General features: G+C 32.5%; 2 pseudogenes across 1 annotated transcript; both read left to right on the top strand.

Moving 5' to 3' along the window:
* Window positions 1-748: 748 nt before the first annotated feature.
* LOC143606519 (phosphatidate cytidylyltransferase 2-like) lies at window positions 749-1,366 on the top strand (annotated as a pseudogene).
* Window positions 1,367-4,398: 3,032 nt separating this feature from the next.
* On the top strand, window positions 4,399-6,769 carry LOC143606520 (chitinase 2 pseudogene; annotated as a pseudogene). Its single transcript, XR_013148758.1, has 2 exons — window positions 4,399-4,453; window positions 5,946-6,769. The product of XR_013148758.1 is annotated as a chitinase 2 pseudogene (transcript).
* Window positions 6,770-11,700: the final 4,931 nt, after the last annotated feature.

Genomic DNA, 11,700 nt, shown 5'->3' with positions numbered 1-11,700 from the left:
AAACAAGTTAAACGGGACAAATATGCTGTTCATAGATAGATATTTACTAAAATACTTTAGTTTTTGTAAATCATATTTGCAGGGCCGTCTCTAAAAATCGTTAAAATTTTTTGGGCCGAAAGTGAAAAATTTTTTGGGCCTTATATGAGTTGAGTAATTGGGCTTAAACTTTAAGAGTATATATATATATATATATATATATATATATTTCATAAATATATATATAATAAATATTTTAATAAAAATTCGGGGGGTGCCGGGCCGGGGGGCCTGCATATTTGACAGGCTAATTGCTGATAATTTTTTTTTAAATATTGAACAAAAAGTTTTCGGGTCAACTCGACCTGGCCCGGCCCATTTGCCACCTATATTACAGTAGGTTGTTCATAGATGGATTTTTTACTGAAATAGTTTAGTTTTTGTAAATCATATTTGCAGGGCTGTCTCCGAGAATCGTTAAATTTTTCTGGGCCAAAGGCGAAAAAAATTTGGGCCTTATACGAGTTGAGTAATTGGGCTTAAACAATAAGATTTTTTTTTCCATAAAAATATATATATACTATTTTAAAAAAGGTTCAGTGGCTGTTAGGGGGCCGTCACCCACCCGGCCCTCTGCATATTTGACAAACTAATTGCAGATAAAAAAAGGTTTAAAAAATATTGAACAAAAAGTTTCGGGTCAACTCGACCTGGCCCGGCCCATTTTGCCACCTATATTACAGTATCTTATTTTGAGGTTGCTATGCAGGATTTTTCAACAGGTTGGCTTGAATGTGATCCAGGCCCATATTTTAAGCCAGAAATGTTTGAGTTACCCAAAGAGATATCTCAAGTGGTATGTGTTAAATCACTTATTTAAAAAAAAAAAAAAAAACTATATGCAAATAATATAGGTAACTTGTTTTATTAAAACATTGCATATGCATGCAGCTACTATGGAAAGAAATAACAGTTTTACCAGTGCAGTGGCATGCATTATGCCTTGGTTTATTTGCATCGGTTATAGCACCATTCGGAGGCTTTTTCGCAAGCGGGTTCAGAACGAGCGTTTAAAATTAAGGTGTGTGTCGGTTTTCATCGTATAATCTAAAAAAATCATTTTGTGTATTAATATGGTGTTAATTTTTTTTAAGGATTTTGGTGGCAGTATTCCGGGACATGGTGGATTTACTGACCGAATGGACTGTCAGGTAATGTAGTTAGTTACGAGTGAGTCATATTTTATTTCAAACAGGTTGAGATTAAAATATAGATAACGCATAACTGGTTTTTTTTTTTTTTTAAATAATGCTTGCAGATGGTAATGGCTGTTTTTGCTTACATCTACCATCAGTCTTTTGTTTATTCCACAATATTATCCGGTTGAGATATCCTTTTCGAACAGGTATGTTATTTTTCGTGTGTAGATCCTACTTGAATTACTCATTTAATATTTTCATTTGCGAGTTCCGCTTAGTTATGTCAAAAGAAAGAAAAAATATATATGATTTTAATTTGTAAGTCGGAATGTTTTTTTTTTTTTTGGGGGGGGGGGGGTAAAGTTAAAAAATACCACCGCTTGAATATGTAATATTTCTAAAGTTTCAAAAACAAAGAAATAGCGATACAGGAAACGAGTCAAACAGGTTGAAATTGTCATGCATAATCTGTTTAACAGACGGAAACACAAAAATGAAATTTTTTATGCATAAAACGTCCGAAATCATATTATCAAAAATTAATATAACTTTTATATGTAATCATATATAACACTAACACTAAACACTTGCAATGAATTAAGACAAAAGTGTTGATGTTACCCAATATCAATAATTAATACCAACTAGCATGACCGACCCCTTATTTAAAAAAGCGCGCCTTATGCGAGCCATCACTCCAACAAATCCAACAATGTGACTATGTGAGGCGCAATGTAAATACTTGCGCCTCGCGTACATATGTGCTTTTTAAAACCAATACTGACCCATAGGCCTGTAAATGCACTGACAGTTTGGTGAACTGTTCGTGAACCGTTTGATGGGAAGTTCATTTATGTTCGTTTATTTAATAAACGAACAAACATGAGCAAAAAATTTGTGTTCGTTTAATTAAAAGAATGAACATGAACACATGTTTCGTTCTTTCATTTATTTTCATGATTCGTTTATCTCCGTTTATTTATCTAGAAAATGATTAAATATTATCTGGATAAGTCATCTACTTAAATGTTTTATGATTGTTAATTTGTGTTCATTTAAGTTTTTCATTTATATTCGTTTATGCTTGTTTGTGTTCATTTATATTTGTTCATATATATAAACAAACACAAATGTTCATTTTTAAATAAACGTACATGAACATAAATTTTTGTTCAATTAAGTGTTCGTGTTTGTTTAAAATTTAATGAACGAACACGAACATGCTCTTGTTTGTGTTCTTTCAATTCATTTACCGGCTTTCAATATTCACATTGATGAATACATTCATCAGTCTCAATCTCTAGGCTCTGCCAATTTCATTTGTGTTCGTGAACCGTTCTTGAACACATTATCTCCTTAACAAACGAACATGAACAAGGCCTTGTTCGTGTTCGTTAATCCTGTGTAATGGATTTTATTGTTAACTTAATATTAATATACCAATAATGTTTTTATGCAATAGATATTAAGAAGTCTTAATTTGGAGGATCAAGAGTTACTTGTCACAAAACTGAAGGAAGTAATAGATGCAAGAAACCTCCAACACTAGTTACTATATTTGTTATATGAAGCATCAACTCAACAAACAATTTATTTATACATTAATAGTTATTACTATTTGTTCATTCTTTTATTAATTTTTTATCTTTTATTATAGATTTGTAATTGGTGTAGATTGCAACATTGTTACACCCTAATCATGTTTAGGGTCACATTAAAACTTTTATATATTGTCACAATTATATTATTTTAAGATAATGTTGGTAATTGAAAAGCTAGAACAATTAATGATATGTTTTAAATGTTTTAATTAATACTCTTTTCAAGAAAACTGTGTTTTAGTAAGGTTTTCGAATCGATCAATGTAATGTTTTAAGGTCGTATCGAGTCTATACGACAGATTGGTCGATTGAGAGTTTAAATTTCCGACACGAAATTTATGTATAAGTTATTGTTTATATTTATATATAAAAAAAGGTATGACACATCATTATAAAATGGAACATTGGATTTTAATAATCCGAACTTTGTCATATTGGTCGGCTTAAGTAAAACTTTAAAATTGTATTACAACAGTCCCAAGTTTCTAACTATTAGCCACCAACGAGCTTTTCATTAATAGGGTTAGATTCCGTTAGGTTTTGATGATGTGGATTATGATGACATGTACGATGATGTGGCAAAAATAGTGGTGTGGACTACTTATGTGGTAAAAAATAATTTTAAACTACAATCAAAATTTTCTAACCAAAATAAACGCACCGAATCATTTTTTTAACAGAATTAAACTAACCGAACTACTTTTCTAACAAAAATAAATGTACAAACCCACTTTTTTTAACAAAAATCAACAAACCGACCCTTTTTTTTTAACAAAACTAAACGAACCGAAGCACCTTTTTTTATAACAAAAATCAACGAACCGAGAAACACTTTTTTTGTTTAACATAAATCAACAAACTAAACCACTTTTTTAACAAAAATCAACAAACCGGACGTGTTTCGTGACAGATTCCTCTTTGCCGTCCAACAGATTCATTGTAAGTAATGATATTGTTACTATTATAATAAGTTACACTTACAAAATCTTAAAATTAAAATACTTGTTTGATTCATAAAACAGTATCTATCATTTTTTTTTTGAACGGCCAACTAAGTAACTCCGGGTATCCCGTACGCGGCCTCCATTGGCTAAAGGTAGCCCGAGCCGGCCACTACTCCGGACGGACGGAGCCCCTAGCGGTCCACCTGTTGAGGGATTCACCGGATAAAACCCGACCCCCACGCCCGCCAAACGGCATGACAGCGAGGAGCCGGTAAAACCGGGTGAGATCAGGACTCGAACCCTGGAAAGCCAGGGTCATCCCTTATATCTCCCATATAAGTTAGTGGTAATTAGGTTTGATCCCCCTACCTCTCACTTGTAAAGTAAGTGCTCTACCATTGAGCCACAACCAACTTATAAAACAATATCTATCATAAGTTAAATAATCCATTCATAATGGTTAAAAATTTAAAATTGTTTCTCTTGAAACATGATGTATCCAAAGTTTAAATTCTATGATTTTGTCACAACTAGGCTTTTAACTTAGACAATAAATACAGTTTTTTAATTCTTTGTGATTGTCAAAAAACAACTTTCATTGTAATAATCTAATTTTCTTATATAAGTATTTGGGGATCAATGTTTCATTGATAAAAACATAAAATGGCTATGGTTGTTCCCGAGTTTTCGGTTTACATCATCGCTATCATACTCTCTTTACAACTTTGTGGTAAGTTATAGTGATGAGCAAATAGTACTGGATATCGATATCAATTCGGTACCAATTTTTTGAGGTTTAGGAATCAATACGGTTCAGTACCTTTATCTTTCCAAAATTTTACCTTAAGTACTGGTACTGTGATAAATATTTTCGGTACTGGTATCCGTATTTAAGGATTTTCGATACCGGTATTTTCCATACATGTACCAATATCGAGCTCATCCTTAGTAGTTACATGTTTTCACAAACACATAACTTTCTTTTGACTTAGTTTAATAGTTTCAATATTGTTGTGAACCTGTTCACAATAATAAAAATTTAAAGTGTCCAAAATATAGCAACATTGTTACCATTTAGTGATTATTGTTTTCTTCCATCATAAATCAATCATCATAATTCAAAACAAATTTAGAAAACTGAAATAACATAAACACATGTATCTATTATTTTGTGATTTTGTGATACAATTCATTATTTGTAGCCTAGTGGTAAAAGGTTTTGATTATCCAGCGGAGATTCAAGTTTGATCATCACTTGTATCACTTTTGATGAATTATGGGCTTTTGGCAGTGAATGATATGAGCTACGCCTTGGGCAAGGCTGTCATGTCGAATCCCGAGCCCATCAGGGTTTTCGTCCCACCGTGTGTTATGCTCTTGTGACGGCACAACGACTTAAGCCTATTATCTTCCTGTTAATTGTTAAATTACATGGATAGTTAGAAACTGTTTTTCTATTAACTCGTCTTTTGTTTTTTGGAAATCCTCTGCGTCTTATCGTCTATGTTAGCTTTTATATTTTATATATAAAAGTTTAGACCCTGAAACAAAACCAGAACCAAACCGCCGGTAACGGTTCGGCTTGGTTATAAATTTAAGGAATATTGGTTTTTATTAATCTCAATTATCGTCTTTTGGTCACTGCCGGTCCCAACTAATGAATTGGCTATCCACGGTCCCAACTTTTAACGTATTTGTTCCTAACGGTCCGCGACTAACAGAATCCTGACACTGTTAGTTGCAGGTCGCCGAAAAAACGTTTTTGGCCGGAAAACTCACATTTTTTTCCCGAAAACTCAAAATTTTCGTCCCAAATATCTTGGTAACTTTGTATAGGACCAGTTGAAACTTTTTTCTAGTAAAAGCCCCACTTATTGAGGTTGCTGGAACCCCTAAAACATCGTTGGAATTGGTTGATGGTGCTCAAGTGGTGGTTGGTTGACGGTGAGTCAATTGGTGGTGGTGGCAGCGTTCGGGTGGTGTTTTCCAACAAAAAATATGACTTTTCTGGCCAAAAACGTTTTTCCGTTGACTTGTAACTAACGGTTTGGTTTACGGTTTAACCTAAAAACCAGCCAAATCATACTGTGAACACCCCTAATGTTCATGATCGTCAGTTAAACTAGTTTCATAATTTATGTGTCTTTTTATTTTCATAATAAATCTTATACATTGCTACTTAATGATCTAGTGTGATACTATGGTATGCATTTTTATTGTAGATGGAAAGGTGATGATGGAATACATTGGAGCAACCGGAAAACCGGTTACTTTCGACGAGGTTCCAATCGAAGACGGCGTCGATTTTCACTTTATTCTCAGTTTCGCAATAGACGCCGATGACGCTGGAAACCCCCAAAACGGCATTTTCAAGCCGTACTGGTCCTCGGGCTTAACCGCGGACTCAGTCCTAGCAATAAAATCAAAACACCCTAATGTAAAAGCACTAGCAAGCCTCTCGGGTTGGAGTCTCGGGTACACCACACTCCGTTGGTACAACCCGAAAAACAACGAGTTATGGGTCTCAAACGCGTTCACTTCGCTCAAAAAAATAATCGAAACATATCACCTAGACGGAATTGATATTGACTACGAGAATTTCCCAAAACATAACGAGAGTTTTAGTTATTGCATCGGCAAACTCATCACTTACTTAAGAAATCAAAGTGTAATAACCGTCGCAACGATTGCACCATACCGATTAACAACTATACCTTATATACAACTATTTAACACGTATGGCAATGTGATCGATTACGTTAATCATCAGTTTTATACGGATAAAGTACGAACAACGAAAGCGTACATAGAGGATTTTCAACTAAGGACGACACAGTTTGACAAGGAGAAGGTGTTGCCGAGCTATGAAATCGACGGTAGAGGCATTCAGGGGGACGCGTTTTTTGACGCGTTACGAATTTTGGTGGAAAATGGATTTGATATCAATGGAATAATGTTGTATTCTGCTGATGCATCTGCTTATACTAATTCTACTAGCAAGTTTTATTATGAGCAAAAATCACAAGAGTTCTTGTTGAATTTATGATATCATTTAAGTTTTTATATATTTGTTTGTATGTGACTATGTTCATTTAAATATATTATGTAACATGATTATGTATCCCAGTAAAAGAATACACATCTCATTGGTGCACTATATATGGTATACTAGGCTTGCTTAAGGTATACTATTTGTTAATAGGTTATGTTATCAGCTTTCAGTCTTAAGTTATTATTAGAGTAGGAAATACTTGTAGCAACCCACCCCGGAAGAGTTAAGTGTCATTATCATAGATATCAAAACATAAGACATTATTCCGTAAGTTTAACGTTAATAGTACAAAGTCTTAGGGTTTATTTATTACACTTTTAATAGTTTTTACTAAATTTTACTTGTTTTAGTTTCATATTTTTATTTATAGGTTTCAAGAAACAACAAGATAAAACGATTAACATTTTTTCAAGTTTCATGCTATTTATATATGTTATTATTTTCATTATTGTTGTTTTTATTTTAATTGTGTTAAGTATAACTAGTGTGTTCCAATCGCGCGTTGCGCTGGGAACTCGGTAACGGGCTCGAGTTTTAAATGCAAATAAAAAAACACATCATAGCGAGTATCACTTCTACTGCACTCACTATATACTTACAAAAAAATATTCTATTACAAACACAATTTCGTTTTCGACAAAACTTATATACTTTATTGTCAAAGCACATTCGTTTTAACGTCACGACATAGATGGAATAAACATGTCGTAACGACATACTAAAAAAGTTAATAAAAAAAACTTTGTATGGTGGTTATTAAAAAAAATCAGTAAATTAAATATACATATATAATAACAAATTATGAAACATATTAAAATTATAAATATTTTAGGGGCAAAATTAAACTAAGTTTAGCAAAAAAGAATATTTAAAATTAAATTAAAACAGTTTATAACTTTGAAAGGCTAATATAAAATAACTTAAAAAAACTAAAAAGTGTAAAAACTTAAAATTAACTATAGCATTCTATGTTTCCTTTAATATATGTAGTATAATAGATAGATCATAGAAGATAAAAGAAACAATAATTATAGTAAGAAAATAAATATGAAGAATAACATGAGTTCACATTGTAACTAACTTAATTTATATTTGAAATATTCTTTTTAAGGTAATAAATATCATCTCAAGAATAAATGTGCTCTCATGCAAGACAAAATAAAACATAGAGATTGGGTGGGCCTTCGGACGCACGGCAAATTATTAAAAAAAATAATAAAAAAAAATAATAACCTAACTTTTTATTATATATATACAATGCCAAATGGTTCAAAAGGAGGTTAGGGGCTTGACAATAATATTATTTTGATGGCAGCAGCAGTTTTATTGGGACGGCTGCTGTTCAAGGTTTGGAGGCATCGAAATAGAGTTTATGAGAGGCTGTTGACACAAAATAATTGTGTGAGCAAGAGATCGAAGATTTGGAGCGTTAAACCGATCGCGTAACCATTGTTATTTGCTATCGGAATTAACTATGTTTCGTTTATGATTATGAGTAGCTAAATAAATTGAACTATCTATTGTATTCTGTAGAACAATGATTGATTCACGAGTGTTTTGGGTTGATTAATGAGCATATGATTGGATTTTTATTGTAAAGTTTATATTTTTATGATTTTTTGTGAATGTTATTGTGATTGTATGTGAAATGATGACTCGTGTGACATTATTTTGCATGAATTAGTTCCGTATCTCTTAGGGTTGCTTGTTAAACCGTTACCTTTGTGGTTTTGGTTGTTTTTATGGTCATGGTAAGCCATAGGATTTGTTGTCTAGTTGCGTTTATCCCGGTAGTTCACCTTCTTTTAATTGGACCAAGACATCATGAGTCGCTTATTTTGTTGCTTATTTTGTTGACCTAGTTAGTTTAGTTAACTGTTGTGAGACCTCGATTGATTGTCTAGTTTTGATTACGTTAATTTGTTAAACGAGTTATATATAACCCTTAAAACTGAATTACCCTCTAATTCCTTAAGAATGCGATCTTGACATAGGATCTAATAAAACGAACGTAGCACTTAATTATGTATACAAAATCACAAACCAAAGTATATAATATATATTTACATTCCTATTCCCTCATAAACCATAAGGTACCATCAAGCTTCATACATAAAAAAAATGACAATTATTCATTTTGTGCTTTGAAAATCGCCGGTCTTACCACCATCACCGTCGTCGGAAACCTTCTTGAAACTCTCTTTGAGAGACTCGACGTCGCCTTTGCCCGTTGTTGCTTCCATGACACCATCTTTCGCCTTATCCACCGTCTGGCTAAGGACTCCTTCATTCGCCTTTTCTTCCAACCTTTTGAATTCTTCTAAAGTCGAAGGTGCTCTCTCATGGTTTTCGTGGCTTGCTTTCGTGGCTGTATCCCTAAATACAGGGTGGTGGAATTTAATACAAATGATCAACTAGTAGGATTGTTTACATAAAATAATTTCAGACATAGATGTTTTGGAATACATATGGATTAGTCACGCAAAATTTGCTTATGAAAATAAGGTTAGATGGACGGTAAGTCGCTAATTAATTAGCGAACCAAGGATTTTGGTTAGATGGAGCTAAACGTAGAATAGAGGTCCAGATTGAGGTCAGACGACTGTTTTGACCAAAAAAAATTAAAAGTTTAGACGTCTGTTTTGGCAACAAAAAGAATCTAAAAGTTTGACCATTTATATCTAGAACGACAGTCTCGAGAATGATTGTCCAAATATTTGGTGAACAACTATTCTAACCTAGAGTTTATGAAGTTTTGACCCTATTATAGGTCAGAAGACGACTGTTTTGACAAAAATAAATAAATAAATAAAAGTTTAGACGACTTTTTTTTTTGACAAAAAAAACTTTTAGACCATCTATGGCCAGAACAACCGTCTAAAGAACGACTATCCAAATATTTGGTAAACGACCGTTCTAACCTATAGTTTTTAAAGTTTGACCCTATTATAGGTTTTAATCAAGATTATATATAATCGTAAAACAGATTTGACCATTTATGGCCAGAACGACAATATAAAGAACGGCTATGTGAATATTTGGTAAACGAATATTCCGACCTATAGTTTTCGAAGTTTGACCCTATTATAGGTTTTAATCAAACGAAAATATAATCATAAAACAGAAAAAGATACACCGTCTGTCTCACATGTAATCTTACACCGTTTTGGCCAAACAATTCTAAAGTACGACCGTCTATAGTCAAAACGATAGATCGTTCGGATACTAGCCAAACGACTGTTCTAATCAGTAGTTTTCAAAGTTTGACCTATGACAGAAAGATCGTCCGGATATTACATATAATCTTACACCGTTTCAAATGGACACCAAACGGGTGTCCAGATAAAGTTTAGATAACCGTTATAACAAAAATAAAATACAAAAGTTTGATTGTCTATGATCAAAATGACCACTCGAGCATGACAAAACAACTGTTCTGACCAATAATTTCCAGTTTGATCAAAATGGCCATGCGAGTATTTTGTAAACGGTCGTTTATGGTGTGAAATTAGACGGAATGGTGTACCTATAGAAGAAAAATATAAACGTGTTAATAAGTATCTATAATATGAAAAAATATGTTCAATTCCGAATAGAACGACAATTACCTTGCAAAAAAGAAAAGGCGGTGGCGCGGTGAAGTAAGGCGTAGCAGCCGGTGGCCGAACCGAGGAGGTGTAGAGAAGGTTGCGACGTCCCACGCCGGAGAAGTGAGGTAACACCGGTGGTCGCATTATTATTATTATTATTTATAGAAGCTTCAAAAGGTGAAGATATCATTAAGAGGAGTGGGCAGCTGACACGTCACCTTTGTTAAACCATGTGTATAACCCTCTTTGGCTACACGTAGCAGTTACATATTCATGTTCACACTGGAAAAGTGAGCATATTATTCATATTATCATTTATGATTTATCCCTTCAAAATTGCTATGTTAATCATATTTATAAGGTATGATATATTATATTGAGAAAAGTTAAAATATAAGGGGAGATGGAAATAAAAAATATAAGAAAGATTTGTTATTATATAAAAAATTCTTTAAAAATAATAAAAAAATCATAAATTAATATATGAATAAAAAGCTAAAAGCCTAAAATGTTTCCGGCATCATTCCCTAAAAAAAACAAAAAAAAAATGACGAAAAGACACAATGCCGAGATCAAAAGCACAATGACGAAATGAACAAAAGACACAATTATAACTAAAAAAAGACACAATAGATCACAAATTATAACACAATGCCGAACAAAATATAGCACAATGTGAGTAATATAGCACAATATAATGAAAAAGACATAATCAATGACGAAAATAAACCAAAAACACAATGATAAACAAAAAGACACGACTTTTTTCACACATCATTGTTGTTTTTTTTAGAACGAGAAAGTCGTTGGAAACATTTTTGTGTTTTTACTTTTTTTTTTTCGTTTTTTTTATTAAATTTCGAGTTATGATTTTTTTAAAATTCTTTTAGGGTATTTTTTTTTGTGTGGCTTCTTATCTTTCTCATTTTTGTTTCCCTTTATAGAATAATTTGATCCATGTTAGATTATATTAAAATTTTGTTACGAAACCTTTTTTTTATGTAACAAAAAAATTATAATCTTTGCTGGAAGGCATACAAATTGAAATGTTGTAAGTTGTAACTTGTAAGCGGTGAAGATGATAAGTTTGATCTTTTATTTGATAATAGATTGTTGTGAGTTTAAATATTTTCGTTTTGCTTGTTAAAATGTAAGTGTAAGTTAAAACTAAAAACTAAAAACCTTGACATGTTAAGTTTTGTAAATTCTTATGTTAAAATTGATAAAATCAACTCTCAAAATCATCATAATGGTAACACCCCAAACTTGTAGATGTATTGTATTGTTTATGGAATGCCTTGGGCTTGTGTTATAAATTATAGAAGTTTACCTGCC

The sequence above is a fragment of the Bidens hawaiensis genome, unplaced genomic scaffold (genome assembly GCF_021521415.1).
Source record: "Bidens hawaiensis isolate Kalapana, Puna unplaced genomic scaffold, B.hawaiensis_p1.1 tig00075137_1, whole genome shotgun sequence".
NCBI lineage: Eukaryota > Viridiplantae > Streptophyta > Magnoliopsida > Asterales > Asteraceae > Bidens > Bidens hawaiensis.
Note: the sequence above shows the minus strand (reverse complement) of the source record. Positions and strands in the feature narration are given on the sequence as shown.